The sequence below is a fragment of the Topomyia yanbarensis genome, chromosome 1 (assembly GCF_030247195.1).
Source record: "Topomyia yanbarensis strain Yona2022 chromosome 1, ASM3024719v1, whole genome shotgun sequence".
Classification (NCBI taxonomy): domain Eukaryota; kingdom Metazoa; phylum Arthropoda; class Insecta; order Diptera; family Culicidae; genus Topomyia; species Topomyia yanbarensis.
In genome coordinates this window covers 175,361,435-175,378,001 of record NC_080670.1, presented here as the reverse complement: position 1 = coordinate 175,378,001, position 16,567 = coordinate 175,361,435, and the positions used below count along the sequence as shown (strand labels likewise).

The window sequence follows — 16,567 nt, the reverse complement described above, 5'->3', positions numbered from 1 at the left end:
AAAATATATTGGGGATCACCTGCGGGCGTATATGGTCCGGGATTCCACGAATCTCTTCCTTCATGGATGTGTCGAAGAATACAGTAGAATCAGAAGTATCTAGGACACGGTTGGGATTGTACGAAGAAGGATTGATGCTCTGTGCCATGTAGTCGAAGTACAAGGACATAAAACGGGTTTGAGAATTAAGCTCGACGAGCCTCTCGAAATTTTGAATTACCAACGGGTTCAGAATGTCGCATCGGATGAGCAATCGATATGAGAGTTCCCAAAATCGATTTTTTAGCGGAAGAACGCCCGCCAGTACTTCGAGACTCATCGTATGGGTCGAGTGCATGCAACCCAAGGCAATGCGCAAGCAACGATACTGGATTCTCTCCAGTTTGATGAAGTGTATGTTCGCAGCGGAGCGGAAACTGAAACACCCGTACTCCATCACCGACAATATCGTTGTTTGGTATAACCTGATCAGGTCTCCTGGGTGGGCACCCCACCATGTTCCAGTTATTGTTCGGAGAAAATTGATCCTTTGTTGGCATTTCTGTTTCAGATACCTAATGTGACATCCCCAGGTACCTTTAGAGTCGAACCAGACCCCGAGATATTTAAATGTGAAAACCTGGTTGATCGTTGCACCCATTAATAAAAGCTGGAGTTGCGCCGGCTCACGCTTCCTAGAAAAAACAACCAACTCAGTTTTCTCCGTGGAGAACTCAATACCCAGCTGAAGAGCCCAAGCAGACAAATTGTCCAAGGTATTTTGTAATGGTCCTTGCAAGTCGGCAGCTTTGGGCCCTGTGACAGAGACCACGCCGTCGTCTGCAAGTTGCCTTAGCGTGCATGAATTGGCAAGACAATCGTCAATGTCATTCACGTAGAAATTGTAGAGCAGGGGACTTAGACATGAGCCCTGGGGAAGACCCATGTAGCTAAACCGCAATGTTGTTAAATCGCCATGCGAAAAGTGCATGTGCTTTTCAGACAACAGGTTTAGCAAAAAGTTATTTAAAATTGGTGAAAGACCATGCTGGTGCAGCTTCTCTGACAGAATGTTGATAGAAACTGAGTCAAAAGCCCCCTTAATATCCAAGAAGACTGATGCCATCTGCTCTTTGTTAGCATAGGCCATTTGGATTTCTGTAGAAAGCAACGCAAGGCAATCGTTCGTCCCTTTGCCTTTGCGGAAGCCAAATTGTGTATCTGACAGTAAGCCATTTGCTTCAACCCAATTGTCGAGGCGATACAAGATCATTTTCTCGAACAACTTCCGAATACAGGACAGCATTGCAATCGGCCGATACGAGTTGTGGTCGGAGGCTGGTTTTCCTGGTTTTTGGATGGCGATGACCTTCACTTGCCTCCAGTCATGAGGGACAATGTTACCCTCAAGAAACTTGTTAAATAAATTCAACAAGCGCCTTTTTGCAGTGTCAGGCAGATTCTTCAGCAAGTTGAATTTGATTCTGTCTAACCCTGGGGCGTTATTGTTGCATGATAAGAGAGCAAGTGAGAACTCCACCATCGAAAACGGTGTTTCGTTCGCGGTATCGTGAGGAGACGCGGCGCGGCACGTTTTCTGTACCGGGACAGAGTCCGGACAGATCTTCTTGGCGAAAGCGAATATCCAACGGTTTGAATATTCCACATTCTCGTTGGTACTATTACGGTTACGCATACGTCGAGCCATACCCCAAAGAGTGCTCATCGCTGTTTCTCTCGTTAACCCGTCGACGAACCGGCGCCAATAACTGCGTTTTTTGGCTTTCATTAGACTCTTCATTCGCCTTTCTAACGACGCGTACTGTAGATAGCTAGCGGGTAACCCGTCTTCCCGGAAGGCCTTATATGCAGTGGACTTTTCCGCGTACAGCTCTGAGCACTCTTTATCCCACCACAGGGTGGGAGACCGTCCATGGGTATTCGCGCTGGGTACTGGTTTAGTCTGAGCTTGATTCGCACTGTCGAGAATCAAGCCAGCCAAAAACCTGTACTCTTCCTCCGGAGGAAGTTCTTGAGTGGATTCGATTTTAACGGATATCGCGGTCGCGTAACTCTTCCAATCAATGTTCCGTGTGAGGTCATATGAGACATTGATTGTTTCCGATGGTCTTGAACCGCTAGCAATTGAAATCACGATAGGCAAATGATCGCTACCGTGGGGATCAGGGATCACCTTCCACCTGCAATCTAACTGTAGCGATGTCGAGCATAGCGATAAATCCAACGCGCTTGCGCGTGTTGGTGGTGTAGGAATCCGCGTCATTTCTCCCGTGTTTAAGATGGTCATGTTGAAATTGTCGCAAAGATCTTGGATTAATGTTGATCTATTATCATCATGAAGACAGCCCCATACCGTACCGTGCGAGTTAAAGTCTCCCAGAACTAGCCGCGGTGCCGGTAAGGATTCCGTGATATTACAAAGCGTTCGGTGCCCTACCGAGGCTCTAGGAGGAATGTAGATGGAAGCAATGCAAAGGTCTTTACCTTTGATTAGAACTTGACAAGCGACAATTTCAATGCCTGGTGTCGAAGGGAGGTTAATTCGGTTGAAAGAATAGCACTTTTTGATCCCCAAAAGTACTCCTCCATAAGGGTTTTCTCGATCCAGACGGATTATATTAAAGTCGTGGAAGTTGAGATTTATATCGGAAGTTAACCAAGTTTCACATAATGCGAAAACATCACATTTTAAACTGTTTAGTAAGAATTTGAAGGAATCGATTTTCGGGAGGATACTTCTGCAATTCCACTGTAGGACAGTGATCGAATCAGTGACCTCGTTTGATGACTTAGCCATCGAAGGATACGATCGCTGCAAGGAGGGGCCATTTAGCAGTCAACTGTTTCAAAAATGTTTGCACCATAGGGAGAAAATGTATCAGAATGCTTTTAAGAGGATCAGTAACATTGAAAGCTGTGAAAATTAAGTCCACTATGTCAGAAAATTTCATTAGTCCGCTACTGGACTGAGTATCTGTTTGAAAAAAGGGAACACTTGGGGTTTTTGGTGTCCCTGGAAGTGGTGGATACTCCTTGTTAGAATTAAAATTTCCAAGTCCTGGAGCAAATTGCTTCGGCTTTAGTGCATCACTTCCGTTGGATTTATTGATTGTAGTTGGCGCACTCTGAGTGGACGACACCTTGGCACCCTTACGAGGCAATCTAGGGGAAGCTTGATTTTTCCTCTTCCTGGACTCCCCTGGGTTAACCAAAGATGTTCCCTCTTGTGGGTCGTCAGATTCTTGCTCAACGCCAGCCAAAAGAGCAAAGGAATTTTCGGAAGGGACAGATGGCGAAGCATTCTTAAGAATTTCTGCATAAGAGCGCTTCGAGCGTTCCTTAAGGGAGCGCTTAATTTTATCCCCGCGCTGTTTGTACACGGGGCATGATTTAAGATCATGCGGAAGGCCCCCGCAGTAAATACACTTCTCAGTTTCTCCACTGCAAGCGTCATCCTCATGTTCTCCCTCGCATTTGCCGCACCTTTTCTTATTGCCACAATAGGTGGCTGTGTGGCCCAGCTGCTTGCAATTGCTGCAGTTCATTACCCGCGGTACAAACAGGCGAACCGGTAGACGAACCTTATCCAGGAGGACATAGTTGGGGAGGGAAGACCCGGAGAAAGTCACCCGAATCGAGTCTGACAATGAATAAGTTGTCTTATTATTCTCAGTTTTTGCTGAATACAATTGCTTGCATTCCAGAATCTTCACATGTTCAAGTGAGGGGTCCTTAAAGCAACCAACTCCATACTTCAACACGTCTTCGCACTTCAAACCCGGTTCGGCAACGACCCCGTCGATCTCCACTGCCAAACAAGGTATATACACCTTAAATTGCTTTGTAAAGCGCTCGCTGCGAGCAATCTGGTTTGCCTGGTCGAGGTCATTCACTAATATGCGTATCTTATTAGCTCTAACACGTGTTATCTGAGCTACGGCCGGGTAGTTAGCAGTCAGCTCCCGTGAGATCTCTAAAATATTAAGCGATTTCGTAATGGGCCGGAAATAGACCACCCAGGGCCCAGTTGAACTGGGTGGGTATGTTTTAATACGAGGAGGACTGGGGGAATCAGGGGAGGGAGTAATTTCGGGTTTATCCGGTATATCCATGGGAATATCATTCCCATCCAATGGTACTTCGCCCTCGGCCATTTAGGCACGAGGATAGCACGTGGTGTAAACGAGAGATGAAACTTATATTCAGGGGAAAGGGATCTAAGAAGTAGCGACAGATCGGGGGAAAGGGAAATGAGAAAAAAAAAAAAGATACTTAGCTTATATAGCGGCTTGTCCGGTTATTGAACTATTCACTTCACCAACCTAGGCACCGGCGAACAAAGCCTGCCGCAAACAATGACTGGCCTTCACAATGTATATATTTATATTGATCCACTCTATGCACAGCACAAGAAAACGATCTACTTCGATCGAGAGTTCAGACGATTGTGGTGTGTGAGTAAGGTTATTTTTCTATGATGAAGCAAGAGGATATGTAGAAGAAAAGTCCAAACAAATGACGTAGTGGGCCTTTCTGTTGCCATAAGTTTTGTTTCGGTTGGGTCATAGTTAATTTAATCGTTTTTGTGGAGGTTAAAAGTGTCCATAAGTGTTCTAGTCGGTAGATCCGAGGTGAAGCTTGGCCTTTTTCACTTTTCATCGTGCGCCAAAGAATCAGGATGCTCGGTCGAATGTTTATGTTTACTTAAAGGGCCCCGGCCGCCATGCCTAATTTTGCAGGTATAATACTAATACACTCAAAAGTGTCAAATGTTCCCACCTTTCTCTCCATCTTGGGACGACACGATGCATTTTGAGAATATCCGTTTGAGTGACAGATGATTCTAGCGGTCACTTTATATTTTCGGTGACTCGCCCATTCATTTAATCTAAAGTAACTTACGGCATACCTCTTCATAAATGAGGTGACTCAAGTCAGATGATGTGACGTGGCTCCTATTTTGATGCAACCTGTCTCTCCTTAACTGCCCGTACTTCGCTCAAATGGTTCACTGAGTGAGCAGCCGCTGATGCCCTGAGATGATTACGCTAAATTTTCATAGCGACGTACACTCAGTGCACTAGTGTGAGTGAAGGAAGATTAAGTGCAAAAGTGGTATGTTTACTTACAAATTTGCCATGTAATCAGGTTTTCCTCCGAATTCAGAAGTCAAAACAACAAAACGCACTTTGTTAAGTTTATAGGGCCCAGTATGTTTTCTTGGCAGTTCAATTATCTGCTGGTACCAAATCTTAACAATATGAAATCGGCTGTTCTAATCTATTTTACGCAGAAATTGCAAAAAAATACTGCAGACGATCAAAGCATGAGATATTTGAATCCAATTAATTTAAGGTTATTTAATCAATCTTAGCATCACATATGAAGAAACTGAAATATAATTAGCAAGTCCTGTCCTATTTAGACAGTTGCCCATTTTGGACTATTTTCACTGGAATCTAAAGACTGAATTACATGATAAATTTATTTTGAACTAAAAGGAACAATTGAAGGGGTACAACCCACTTTTTTGGTTTTAAGTACACACTTGTGAAGAAATTTTCTGACTTTTAAAGCGTGTTTCATCTTCATGCAATATTAAGCGTTTACTCCATGAGTCTCCAATTATGATGATCTGACTTATGTAACAAGTTTATATGATTATGTTGAGTGGACCGTTTCGACTTTATCTCTTCAGTATATGGCAGCCGACACGATTATCACATAGACGTCAAGCCCAACAAAGTACGGAAAACGAATTCAAACAGCTGAAGGATCAATCGATTACGGCCGTAGTAGGAACAGGAAACTCGTAAAAATAAGCTTCCAAATTCGTTCGAAAAAAATAATTCCTGGTGACGCACAACAAAGCGTGTCATGTGAAGGCTTCGCAATCAGGGTGGGATGAAAGGGACTTCAAAGATGGATTAAGGGGAAAGTGGTCGCCCTGGAAAAGTGCCATTATCAAGTAGCATTGTGTCAACCATTACATGATTTCGCTGGATGGGCCATCAACTAACGAATTCGATTGATGTTGAAATCGCATTAATTTTAATTCATAACGATCTGAGGGATTCTATGAGAAACCGGCCGACCGCAAAATATGACCATCGTCGATTCGAACGAAACTTTGCAGGTGTGTTCACTGTATGAATCTCCATGATATTCTCTGGCAATTGGAATATTTTGATACAAGAGTAATTTTTCAAAAGGGCGTAAACGTTTCTACGTGTATGAATTTCAAAATTTTTTTGTTCGATTACTGTATTTTATACAGCAATACTATCTGAGAACAAGTTACAGGGAATGAATACTTCTGTCCGAAAAAAATATGCACTGAAAAAAATGTTGTGTCATTTTTCAAAAAAACAAAAATTTATGATAAAAATTTAAACACGCGAAAAATGCTTTAGCATACAGATGCTTGAGCCGTTCGCGATTATCCATGCAACCTACACCCGCGTTCTCGTAGACATGTTAACATCCCGGTGATAATATGAACGTCTCAGCCCTTATAAACATTCAAACGCGGTCTCAAGCGTGATCCTACAATCTCTGGCGCTCGCGCGATCATGAATCGGTCATTTTTCAGATACCAGAAGTAAGGGTCGATGTCTTCAATTGGATCAATGAAAAACCTATTTTAATCCACCTAGCGGTGCAATTGTGCCTTTCTCAATCATGAATCACGAGAATGTGTGCGTTGTTTATATTCATTAAAAGCTTTTAAATGCATATATTACATTTCATTATTGTACATCACATGACAACTATATACAGGAAAATAAATCATCATTCGAGTTCTAAAATTTTGAAAAAGAAAAAACAGCCACGGTAATATTGAACTGAAAAAAAGGTGCGAAATCGGCAAAGTCCCAAAAAGTCGATTTTTATAAAAAAAATTTTTCGAGATAACATAAAATCTCGACGTTTTATGCATTTTAAAGATGTTTGGCATCAAAAATACGAATTCGATTTCAGAAATTTCATGGGGTCCACCCTTTGAAAAAAAAATTGAGTTCCGGCTTATATGGGAATTTCATGTGTGACCGGACCGTTCAGTCTATATTTCCGGAACCATACAAGCGATCCGTGCGAAATTTTACAGACATCTGTGGGGATAATATAGCTATCATTTGGGACTAAGTTTGTGAAAATCGGCCCAACCATTTCCGAGAAACTGATATGAGTTTGCTAGTTATGAAAGATGGCCGCTTTTCCCGGGCACTTCCGGAACCGTCTATGGTGGTCAATGTAGTCAACGAAAGTTTGTTTGGCCGTCGGTGACCTAGAACTGCAAAGTTAAGTTATTTGAGAGACATTTTAGCGAAATTTTTACCTTTTTTGCTTCCATCGGGGTATCGGTTTGAATCACTATTTGCTATGTGATCGCACGCCACAACCCGTAACTCCGGAACCGGAAGTCGGTTGGGGATAAAATTTAATAGCCATTTACGGGGACGCAATACCTTTCATTTGAGGTCAAGTTTAGTCGAATCGGTCTAGCCATCTCCGAGAAACCGATGTGACTGTTACTCTGAATTTGGATACTTCCGCCGGGGCTTCCGGAACCGATGATGGTGGCCAATGTGACCAAAGAGACTTTGAATGGCTGTTAATGACCTAGTACTACAAATCGAAGCAGTTGTGGTCACATTTTGGAAAAATTTTCACCATTATACATTCATTGCAGAATTTCTTAAAATCGACGTTTTCTGCGTGATCGTACTCATCACCCTGTAATTCCGGAACCGGAAGTCGGATCCATTAGAAATTCAATAGCAGCCTATGGGAACGTTGCACCTTTCATTTGGGACTAAGTTTGTAAAAATCGGTTCATCCATCTCTGAGAAAAGTGAGTGAGATTGTGTTCGCGTACACACACACAGACGCACATACACACACACATACATACACACACACATACATACACACACAGACATTTGCCGAACTCGACGAACTGAATCGAATGGTATATGTCACTCGGCCCTCCGGGCCTCCGTTAAAAAGTCGGTTTTCAGAGCAATTGCAATACCTTTCTATTGAGAAAGGCAAAAAGGTGCAAAATCGGCAAAGTCCCAAAAAGTCGATTTCCAAAAAAAAAAAATTTCGTGATAACATAAAATCTCGACGTTTCATGCATTTTAAAGATGTTTGGCATCAAAAATACGAATTCGATTTCTGAAATTTCATGGGGTCCCCCCTTTGAAAAAAATTTTGAGTTCCGGCTTATATGGGAATTTCATGTGTGACCGGACCGTTCAGTCTATATTTCCGGAACCATACAAGCGATCCGTGCGAAATTTTACAGACATCTGTGGGGATAATAGAGCTATCATTTGGGAATAAGGTTGTGAAAATCGGCCCAACCATTTCCGAGAAACTGATATGAGTTTGCTAGTTATGAAAGATGGCCGCTTTTCCCGGGCACTTCCGGAACCGTCTATGGTGGTCAATGTAGTCAACGAGAGTTTGTTTGGCCGTCGGTGACCTAGAACTGCAAAGTTAAGTTATTTGAGAGACATTTTAGCGAAATTTTTACCTTTTTTGCTTCCATCGGGGTATCGGTTTGAATCACAATTTGCTATGTGATCGCACGCCACAACCCGTAACTCCGGAACCGGAAGTCGGTTGGGGATAAAATTTAATAGCCATTTACGGGGACGCAACATCTTTCATTTGAGACTAAGTTTGGTTGATTCGGTCTAGTCACCTCCGAGAAACCGATGTGACTGTTAGTCTGAATTTGGATACTTCCGCCGGGGCTTCCGGAACCGATGATGGTGGCCAATGTGACCAAAGAGACTTTGAATGGCTGTTAATGACCTAGTACTACAAATCGAAGCAGTTGTGGTCACATTTTGGAAAATTTTTCACCATTATACATTCATTGCAGAATTTCTTAAAATCGACGTTTTCTGCGTGATCGTACTCATCACCCTGTAATTCCGGAACCGGAAGTCGGATCCATTAGAAATTCAATAGCAGCCTATGGGAACGTTGCACCTTTCATTTGGGACTAAGTTTGTAAAAATCGGTTAATCCATCTCTGAGAAAAGTGAGTGAGATTGTGTTCGCGTACACACACACAGACGCACATACACACACACATACACACACACACACACACATACATACACACACAGACATTTGCCGAACTCGACGAACTGAATCGAATGGTATATGTCACTCGGCCCTCCGGGCCTCCGTTAAAAAGTCGGTTTTCAGAGCAATTGCAATACCTTTCTATTGAGAAAGGCAAAAAGGTCTCATATCCACTGGACAACACGTTTCATGGCGAAATGACCTGAAACTCTAGTGATATGAGGTAACTCACTCCCTGTCAGAATGTGAACAGTACACTGAAAACTAAATATCAGAATGACGGTCTGCGTGAACGCACGCGAATATGTGAGTGGCCAAGAACGCACGCGAATATGTCAATGGCCACACGGTTACAAAATCGACTTTATACACGCGAAGTCGTATGCACGTACGCACATGCAACAAACACGTTAATATACGAACGCTTAAGCCCTTCGCGATCAACCACGCACACGTATGCCCGCGATCATGCAAACTTGATAACACCCCGGTAATAAGGTGAATGTTTTAGTACTAACGAAGTCTCAAACGCGAACCTACAAACGTCCGTGTTCGCGCGATCATGAACGTCCGGAAATCATTATCCTCCGTGCTAGTAAGTTAAGTCCATACATTCAGTTGGACTAATCCAAAAATAAAGCTTATTTCCAGTAGATAACACCTTTCTTGACTATATGACTGGGAACTCTAGTGATATGGAAGATCTCACTTTCTTCTAGCATCTAAACCGTAGGGGAGAGTGGGTACATTTGATCCCACTTTTGTTTTTTGCTCATAGCTTTTCAAAGAAACAAAAATTTCAATTTCAAAATTCGCCATCTTGTAGTCAATTCGAATTATAAGAGCTATGAATAATGTGTAAATCCGAATACTATGTCCTCTCAGTAATATGAACAGTTTTGAAAATCATGCTAAAACGAGGTTTTTGTAAAAACGCGTGGTAACTTGATCCCCCGCCTACTGGGGCTAAAGAAACAAAGCACACTATGACCTATAGATACGAAAGTTCAGCTAACCACCTATCATAACAAATTAATTAATAAGATTACCTTTTTAGCTGCACGACAATCTTTAACCACAGTAGAAAGTCACGCATTTGCGCTAAATCACTGCTGTTTAACTGACTTTTTCAACCTTTAATAACTGATACCATCATTTGTTCACGGAAAAACATTTTAGATCAATTAATAGTGCCAGGTACGATATAAAAACGATGTTTTTCTATTTCTTTACATTTCGAAAGTGTTTGAGCGAACTAATGATAGGGATCAAGAATACAGGGATCAAAAATACCTGTTGTATGAGGTGAACAAAAAAATTTTTTTTTGTATGTGTAGTGAAACTTTATTCGAAAAAGGTTTTTTCTAGGCAAAAGCCCTTAGAAAGTAATCTTATTTGAAAATATTTATAAATAATTAGGTTGACGATCTTATACAACCGTTCAAAAAATTTGTGAAAAAAGCTTCGAGATGGATTTGAACACATATTTTCTAAAATATTATACAACTTTTCCAAACCTAATGTAATACATCAGATTTGTTTTTTAAACATCATAAACGACAAAACACTTTATTTTATTTTTATATGGTGATAGCTTTATGCGTATAGATTAGTAGATATGGCCAGGGAATCAAATATACCCAAGGATCAAGTGTCCTTGCTCTCCCCTACACCAAAAATTAAGTATCAGATTCACGGTCCACGCGTGATTATCCAAGAACGCACGTGAATATGCGAACCGCACATGATTATACAATAGAATTTATACACGCGAAGTTACGTACACGTTAGCACACGAGACATACAAAGGCTCGAACCCTTCGCGATGATACACACGATCGCGAATCCCCTGCGTACAATGAATATCACATTCAGAAACACGGCCCGCTGTAATTGGCCTTAAGCAGTGTTTTAACGGGCGACATTGACTGTCTCATCTGTAATTGATAGTATAAAAATATTAGAATGTAGATAATTATCGGCAAACGAATCCAAACAGCTGAACAATGAATTGAATACGGTCATAGTAGGGACAGGAAACTCGTAAAAAATAAGCTTCCAAATTTATTCGAAAAAATAATTCATTGTGATGCACAATAGCACTTGTTATGAGAAAGTTTTGCAATCAGCGCGGGATGAAACTTCAAACAAGGATTAAGGGGAAAAGTACCATTATCAAGTAGCATTGTGGCAATTTGTTTTCGCTGGATGGGTCATCAACTAACGAATTTGAGTGATGTTTAAATCTCAATAATTTTTATTCGTAAGGATCTACTTTTGGCATTTTATTAAAAATAATGTTCGATCAAAGTGCAGGTATTGACATTCTCTTGTGGTAAAAATTCAACTGAACTTGAAACGTATTATCACAGACAAATAGACGTCACACGAGATGAATTTTCATCGCTCACGGTCGATTTAAATTATGAAAAATGCGCCATTTCACCGAGCGTGGCGCTAGTGACGCGATTTTGACACATAGCCATAATATGCGTCACCTTCGCACCACCCGAAAATCAAGATGAAGGGAAAGAAAGGTGGGAACATTCGTAACTTTTAAGTGTAATACTTTTATACATGTAAAATTGAACATGACTTCCGCGACCCTGGAAATAAACATAAAGAGCCGAATGAGCTTCACCTCGCATATTCCGATGCGAGCACTAAGGGACACTTTTTTATCTCGAACCTAAATGATTAAAACGTCATTTGTTTGTTTTTCGACACTGAATCCTTCTGGATAACAACTCGCCATCTCTCTGTCAATGGCCCTCGTTCGAGAAGGATTCGAAGCGATTTTTTTTAGGATTTAGTGCTTCTGACAGGTCTCGTGCTCGATTGGAATGACACTGACAGATAAACAAACGATAGAGATGGCGCGTCTTTCTCTAAAGGCATTTAGCATTTTTAATGCAAACCAAAACTAACAAAATGATCCGGAAACGTAAAATGTATTCCTGTCAAAGTGTCCAAGGCATGAATTGTTCAAAATCATTGCATAGTGTCCCGCACGATACAGGTCGGTGACGGTGAAAGAGCGACGGAAAAGAGTAAACAGAAACAAGAATCGGACAAAAAAGGACTAGAATTGATTACTTCGCACGAAAATTTTTTGTGTTGCTTAATTTCCCGTAACAATAAATGGTTGTGTTGAGTTTTAAAAATGCAGTCGTTACTCTACATTCTTTAAATCTGCCAATTACAATCATTATCCCATGGAGAATTGAAGTACATAACATAGCCGATTTTTCTATTTCGCTCTTCAAATTTAACAACTACAACAATTTCATTTATCATCTTGCATTTGAAAAGTGCTGTGGTCATTGTTGCCAGGATTTCGGTTGAAAGAAATCTATTTGCTATGGTTGCCAGAAACACATTTTGTGCAATGTGTTCAACAGATGACGCTAATATACCGTGGGCGATAATTTTTTTTAGAATTTTCTTCAAGCTGTTACGTCTGTTTGACTGTAGTATTATTGTAAAATTGGTTCCTAAATGACCCGTTATCCCGTTTAAATGGATCTGCTTAAATGGATAGTTTAGTAGTTTAAATGGATCTGCTCACATCTCTAATTATTGACGTCAATAAATGCGCAAATTATTATTTCCTTGTAATCGATGGTTTTGTAAATACATGTTTTTTTTCGTAGATTTTCCCTGTTTAATATGCGAACTGGCACTTGTTTAGTGGAACAGGAAGAAAATTTTCGGTAAACTAACCCAAACGGTTGAACGATAAATTGATTACGGCCATAGTACGGGCAAGAGACTCGTAAAAAATGAGCTTTCAAATTCGTTCGAAAAAATCATTCATTGTGATGCACAATAAAGCGAGTATTATGAAAGCTTCACAATCAGCGCAGGAAGAAGCTTCAAAGATGGATTAAGAAGAAAATGGTCGCCCGGGAAAAGTACCATCATCAAGTAGCATTGTATCTACCATCACTTGGTTTCGCTGAATGAGCCATCAACTAACGAATCCGATTGATGATTTAATCACATTAATTTTAATTTGTAATGAGAGTAGATACAGAACACTAGATAAGGATTGTCGCCAGTTGTACCGTTTTGTCTATTTCCTTTACTCTCCTAGAGCGCTTATTAGTGTATAACTGTCAAAGTACTTGGCGCTCTACGGGAGCGAAAAATGTAAAGAAAACGGTACAACTAGGGAAAATCCAAATCTAGTCTTCTGTATCTACTGTAACGAGTTCATTTGGATATTTTCTTAGAAATCATAAACGAATCAAAATGCAGATATTAACATTTTCACATCGTGCAAATTTAGCTGAAATTGAAACGTATTATTGCAAAATTGTTACTGTTGTATGACACATCACCTCGAAATGCAAATGCCCAAAATTGGGTGAAATGTAATCTTTACATTTTGCCCGAGGACGGGCATAGCGTAGTTGGTAAATCGATTGCCTTGTAAGCAGCTCACCTGGGTTCGAGGGTTAGAGATTTTTCCAAAGAGATTTCTCTAACCCGAAAAGAGGCGAATGACCCTAAGGTTAGAACCTCTATAATACAATAAAAATACATTTTGCCCAGTTTCTGGCTATAAATATTATAGTAGTATACACTACAACGTATCACCCCGTATCACCCTGAAGCTACCCCCTAAGAAAGGTTGGTCCAATGAAGGACGTTTGTTGGACCAATGTTGGACGACGTCCAAGTAAGCGCTCAACAGACGTCCATCGTTGTACCCGTGTTAAGCGATTTTGAAACATTTTTTTGGGCTTCTCAGTGGGCAGGATTACCTTTCGTTGCAGCAAAATGCGAAGCACGTTTCGGTGCATAATTTGCTGCAATAATTTTTCTTGATGGATCGATGACACATTTGGAAAAAAAATGTTATTTAAAAACCTTTTGACGCAGTTTTTTTTATCAATTGAATAAACAAGTATTGTTACCGTTGCCAATTAGCACATATTGCACCTGGGTGATACACACATTTCGTTTGGTTTATTCACGAACGTTCCCATTTATTGCGGCGAATGAATGGTTTGTTTCCAATTGATCATTTTAATGTCATCTATACGTACGTGAAAAGGAAAAACGAAAAAAGTATAAAATCCATTTGTTGTCCCTAAAAATGTCACCATTTCACTGTTAAAGCACTTGTTTTATTTTATTTTTCAAACAAAACGGTCGTAAGTGTTTCAACTACTTGGAAAAGCGAAAAGGATAGATCGAAATCAGGCACGTAATGATAAATGGGAGCCCTTTTAAATCCTTACGATCTCAAATTGATATCATCTGGTCGGTACGATCTAAGTGATTCACTGTTATCCACTTGAGCACCCACGACGAAATTTATTGTCCATGATCTGAGCTTTACGTGAAACGACCTATCCGGCCCGGTTTGATTAATGAAGGAAGACTGTTCTTTTAAATTTTGAACTGGAACTTGTGGGCGTCCATCCAAGTATTTGTTCGTCGAAGTAGAATTTGCATATAGAGTACAGGCACTAAAACATGCCTTTGCGAAACTCAACTTTCTATTTCGCAGTCAGTGACTCACGGTTGTTGCAATGATCCACTCCTGGACGGAACATACAAAAGCACGAGATGCATCGTAGAACCAAACCACGAAATACCGACAGTGAAGCTCATCTATATGGAATTGAAATGGTGTCAAATTCAATTTTCACTTACTTAGTAACGAGTTAATTACTGTTGATTCATTAATCCAAATTCAGCCCAAGTTCCAATTATGTTTCCAAACGCACTCTTGTCAACAATTTCACTTTTCCCGCGGCAATTGATAACTATTGGTTCGCACATACTTCGTCCAGTAATAAACCATTTGATTGAGCATTATCATCAAATCCCAGCATGATCCAACATCCACTACGAATTCGAAAGATGAGTACTATTCAATTTCAGTTTTCACACAACTATATCAAATTACACTCGCACTACAAAACGACTCCCGGCTTTAACAACTTTAATGCTAGTTAGATTCCCTATGAGCTACCTTATCCGATGCGAGAGCAACAAACTTTTGCAACCTGTACCGACGACGGTCAAACGAGGACTGAAGGAAGGAACACCGTCGGTTTACGCTTTCCCTGTGGCACCATCAACAGGACGTGATGAATGAATGGTGCTCGGCACGGATTCTGGTCCTGTTTGCGGTGTGTGTGTGGCAGTGTGCAGCAGCAGAAGCTTTTGTTCTGTCTGGCTGAATTCATCTATCCACGCTGTAAAGGTCACTGCGTCGGTCGGTCGGTCGGTCGGGTTGAGCCCTATAGAGACTGGATGAAGAAAAGGTTGACTCTTGGCTAATGATTATATGGCGACCATTATTACTAGTGAATAGTCTATTTTGATCTACATACACTGACTCGCGGATATAAAAACACGTCCCGAGTAGAAAGACTCCTAAGACAATACTTAATAGAAAATAACGGTGGAGAACCCATTTTGAATTGCTTGAATTCTTTTTTAGCTGTCAAAAACGGATCTAATTGAACATCTGCTAATATTGGATTCTAATAATAATATTCTAGTTTATTTGAAACTAGAATAACCAGGGCCGGTGGAGCACTTGGGTAGTATTTGTAATAATACCCACTTGAAAATAACAGACAGTGTAATTACCCACTCAAAACTTTAGAGTGGGATGCAGTTTGAAACATTTTTAAGGGCTAGATACACGATTTGTTGTTTTTAATAAGAACTATTTGATTAACAATTAAAACAAGGCTAAACACAATTAGGATTATTTTTTTCGTGACCAGATTTCCAGAGGGGTTGTTGGCAATTCAACTAAAAGAAAAGAGAAAACTAAATTTGGATATTCACTGTGTTTAAAAATATGTAAATGATAGTCACATAGGTGGGATCGAGGATAGCCAGTACATCTCGGACTGGAGCGAGGCCGATGGAAAGCATTTGGCGGAGATCTGGCGCCATAATACGAGGTGATCGACCAGACAACATGTTTTATGTCGCGATAACCGCCACCACAAGCGCAGAGACCGCTCTAGACCATCCCAGTATAACGAAGATGTGCTTCGAATGTATAATGATTTGATATGACCGCGGTATCACCCGTTTGAAATCACGACCCTCATCCATCACCTTGAAGCAAGGCTTGTTGATACCTTCGGATTCCTAAACTTTTATTGTTCCACGAAATTGTCATTTTCAAGTGTCTGACAAGAAATACTGTAAAACTCGTTGCAGCTAATCGATCTGTCATAAATATCACTTTTTAATGTCTAAGTGTCCGCCTTCTCATTATTCGGAATTGAGCATTGCGAACGAACCCAAATTAAGGTAATTAGCATGATTTTTTAGATAAAGCACTCAGGAACTTCCATATTTTCCCCAGGAAATACATGCACCATCGGAGAGCCTCCATGCAACTTTCGAGCGATTCGACGTTCAAATTGTCATTATGGGACTTTTTCGCGTACAATTGTAAGCACTCTCTGTCACACCA

The 16,567-nt window shown here is 40.8% G+C and overlaps 1 protein-coding gene across 1 annotated transcript in view; it reads right to left on the bottom strand.

Moving 5' to 3' along the window:
• LOC131681948 (octopamine receptor 2-like) overlaps window positions 1-15,179 on the bottom strand; it is a 121,370-nt gene extending 106,191 nt beyond the window's left edge. The window contains exon 1 of the mRNA XM_058963061.1: window positions 14,773-15,179. The gene's annotated coding sequence lies outside the window, so the exon portion shown is untranslated. The remainder of the gene's footprint in view (window positions 1-14,772) is intronic.
• Between the last annotated feature and the right edge of the window lie 1,388 nt (window positions 15,180-16,567).